Genomic DNA, 4,197 nt, shown 5'->3' with positions numbered 1-4,197 from the left:
GACAATTGTGGTGCAAAAGCCTGGCAGACTAGATTTCAGTAAGGCTATAGAGGATATTATTGGTTGACAGCCCTCTGGAGGATCGTGCTCAAAATGGGAATAGAAAACTGAGGCCTTGACTTGGAGAGATAGCTCAGCAGTAGTAAGCACCCAGCTCTACAGCTGCCTGTAGCCATAGATATCTGATGCCTTCTTTTGGCCTTCTTGGATACCTGTACAAATGTGATATATACTCACACAGACATACACACGTACACATAAAAATTATCAAAGAGGCAAATGTAGATGTTAATAGGAAGATTTAGGGTTGGAGAGCTTTTTTTTTTTCTTTTCTGTTACTGCAGCACTTTTAAAGCATGGCATGTTGCTGGGGCCTAATGTTCTCACTGAACAGTAGAAAACCAAAATTTGTCATTTCTTAAAGAATTGAGTAAAAAAAAAACTTACATAAATTAAAAGGATGAATACATTTACAGGTGTCAATGTAAACTGGGTCTGAAAGCTCAGACTTTCCTACCCTACTAGACCAGCAAGATAGAAATGATAACTGGATCAAGAACTCTTGCTAGCTTAAAGAAATCCTGGAAATCATCTGTTAGTTAATACCCCCAAACAGATCACTACATGGTGCTCACAGTGATCCACCAGGCTGGGGAATTCCTCTCCCCAGCCACCAAGTGACAGAGCCACATGGACTAAGGGCTGCATCGATATATGTGTGGGGTATTAAACATACACCAAGGGACCAGTTGACTTGAATACAAGATCAGAATCAGCGACAAATTCTGTGATCCAGTGCTGATATTGGATACAAGCTTTGAGGGGAAATTTCTTTTCAAAGGCTTATTCCAGTTTCATGAAGTGTGTACCTTTGCCAGGGCAGATCAATACTTCAGAGTCAGCTCATGCAGCAGATGTCTGGCACCTTAACAGTCCATTTAGATGCATCCGTGGTGGATGATGGAGGGGTCCAACTCGTCATACTCCTGTTTGGCGATCCACACCTGTGGGAAAATGAGCAGGGAGGCTAGGATGGAGCCACCAATCCAGACTGAGTACTTGTGCTCAGGAGGAGCAATAATCTTAGTCCTCACTGTGGCTGGGTGCTAGTACTGTGATCTCTCTTTGCATCCTGTCAGCAATGCCCGCATGCATAGTGGTACCACCAGACAGCACTGTGTTGGCATACAGGTCCTTGCAGATGTCCACATCACACTTCACGATGGAGTTGAAGGTGGTCTCATGGATGCCATGCAATTCCATGCTCAGGAGCAAAGGCTGGAAGAGTGCCTCTGGGCACCAGAATCACTCATTGCCATGGTGATCACCTGCATATCAGGTAACTCATAGCTCTTCTCCAAGGAGGAGGAGGATGCAGCAGTAGCCATTTCTTGCTCAAAATCCAGGGCCAAATAGCACAGCTTCTCCTTAATGTCACACACAATTTCCCGCTTAACCATGGTGGTCACGCTGTAGTCCACTCAGTCAAGATCTTAATGAGGTAATCTGTCAGGTCCCAGTCAGCCAAGTCCAGACACAAGATGGCATGGGAGAAGGATGTAGCCTTCATAGACAGGCACTGTATGTATGACCCCATCTCCAGAGTCCATGACAATGCCAGTGGTATGCCCAGATGCATACAAGGACAGCACCACTTGAATGACTATATACATGGCTTAGGTATTGAAGGTTTCAAACACTATCTGTGTCATCTTCTCTCTGTTAACTTTGTGTTCAGGGGAACCTCAGTCAGAATTACTGGGTGCTCCTCTAGGGCCACATGCAGCTAATTGTAGTAGGTATGGTGCCAGATCTTTTTCATGCCATCTCAGTTGGTGACAATGCCCTGTTCAATAGGATGATACCTCAGGGTTAGGATACCTCTTGTGCTTTGGGTCTTCTCAGTCATGTAGAAGTCTTTCCAGCAGATGCCTACCATGACACCCTGGTGTCAGTGTGATTGACAATGGAGGGAAACACTGCCCTGGGGCATCATCACCAGCAAAGCCAGCTTTGCACATGCTGGAGCCATTGTCAATGAAGAATGCTGCGATTTCTTCTTCCATTGCAGTTGGTGGAGGACAGTGTAACAGAGCAGAGAAAAGACATGCAGCTGGTGGTGGAGAGCTTTTATTTATTTATTTATTTATTTATTTATTTATTTATTTATATTTTTGGTTTTTTGAGACAGGGTTTCTCTATGTTAGTCTTGGCTATCTTGAACTCACTTTGTAGACCAGGCTGGCCTTGAACTCACAGTGATCTGCCTGCCTCTGCCTCTCGAGAGCTGGGTTATTTATTAATTTTTAAGGTTAGAGAAACGATGAAACATTTGGTGATGGTGATACTGATTAAGCTGATGGGGAAAGTTGTGAACTGAAATGGGGACATTAGTGATGTAATGTCTTTGAGTAAAAAGGAGGATATGAGATCGTATTTCTAGAAAGAAAAGGAATGAGAGATACTAAAAAAGATGTGTGTGTGTGTGTGTGTGTGTGTGTGTGTGTGTGTGTTCTTGTATATGCCCACATGTGTGTGGTACCCACAGAGGCCAGAAGAGGGCAATGGATCCCTTGGAGCTGGGGATATAGGTGGTATAAGCTGTCTGATATGGTTGTTGTACCCTTAACTTCTGAGTTGTCTCTCTAGCCCAAGAAGACTTTACAAAATAAATAATTCAATAAAACATCTCCACAATAGAAGAAACATAAATCTCCGTATTGTAGATGTCTATTGAGTTCTTAAACCCACGACCAGAACCATGACTTATTGCCATAAAAAGAATAAAGAGGTTAATTTTATTCTCCTCAATAGCTACTCATTGCCTACCCCAGTGTCTGACCTGACATTCTTTGACTCTCAGGTAACACCTTAGAAATGTATTCTCTGCAAACTACTAGATTCCATCAGTCCAAAAGGTTGATATGTCATCAAGCATCTCTAAGACCAATATCTGGGTTTTCTTCACCTTGCTTTAACCTGTCTTTTCTGAACCTCCCAACAATGTATTAAGAAAATGCCTTGCCTTACAATTTCTTTTGTTCTGGAAAAAAAAAAAAAGAAAAAAGAAAAAAAAAAGAAAAAGAAAAAGAAAAAAAAGTCGTGTAACAACTTCTGTGGTGGAATATGTTATGCAGAGTAGCCTAAATTTATTTTCTTGGGTCATGATCAGTTTTTCTTTTTTGTTTGTTTGTTTTCAAGACAGAGTTTCTCTGTATAGCTGTCCTGGAACTCACTCTATAGACCAGGCTGACCTCAAACTCGGAGATTTTTCTAGAGAATTAAAACGTATTGCCTGAATCTTAAAACATTCAAAAGTCTCTTTCAAATCACGTTGGCATTGTCAACCACTGTGCTCTAGATGGGAAACCCAGAACTAACTGCTGCTTGGGAGATAAGGAGAATTGGTCAATAATCATGTCTTAAGTCTGACGTGACCCTCACACTTGAGCCTTAAACCTCTGGCCAGTATTGTAGATTTCAAAGGTAAAAGTTGGTCACATCTGCACAGGGCTCTATGTTGTGACAAGTGATTGGCTTCGTGGAATATTAGCCATCTCCCTCCTAAGAGAGGGGAACATAGCTACTATGACATAGGATGTGTATGGAAACCAGGGTTCTGTTAAACTCATGACACATGTAACTCTTTCTGTGACATGTTAAAACCAGCATGCCTATATTAATGGCTTTTAAAATGTTATTATATATAATATCATTTGAGGATAAAACACTTTATTCTTTAGATAGGTCTGCTCTTTGCTGTTGTCATCGTTTGTTTGTTTGTTTGTTTCTTATCTGAACTGCAGTTTGCCCCCATCTCTTTCAAGTCTCTCCCCCACCTTCCCTCTTCCCCAACCCCATCCACTCCTCCTCCATTTCTCTTCAGAAAAAGACATGCCTCCCATGGATATCAACCCACCCTGGCATATCAAGTTGCAGTTAGACTACACACCTCCTCTCCTAAAACCCAGTAGGAGGAGAGGCTCCCAAAGGCAGGCAACAGAGTCAGGGACAGCCCCTGCTCCACTGTTAGGAGTCCCATAAGAAGCCTAGCTACACAATTGGACATTTCCATTATTAATAAGGTATTCTTTTCATCTCCTCATTGTATTTATGGGTACCTGGTACACAGATAGATCTGCAAAGCTGACATCTACATATACTCTTAGCTGGAAATGTCATTACAGTTTTGGGTAG

At 42.1% G+C, this 4,197-nt stretch overlaps 1 pseudogene across 1 annotated transcript; it reads right to left on the bottom strand.

The window, feature by feature from the left end:
* Positions 1–938: 938 nt before the first annotated feature.
* On the bottom strand, positions 939–2,066 carry LOC311609327 (actin, cytoplasmic 2-like; annotated as a pseudogene). Its single transcript has one exon. The product of its transcript is annotated as an actin, cytoplasmic 2-like (transcript).
* Positions 2,067–4,197: the final 2,131 nt, after the last annotated feature.

The sequence above is a fragment of the Acomys minous genome (assembly GCF_964271855.1).
Source record: "Acomys minous genome assembly, chromosome: 2".
Lineage (NCBI taxonomy): Eukaryota > Metazoa > Chordata > Mammalia > Rodentia > Muridae > Acomys > Acomys minous.
This window is presented reverse-complemented; position numbering and strand designations above follow the sequence as displayed.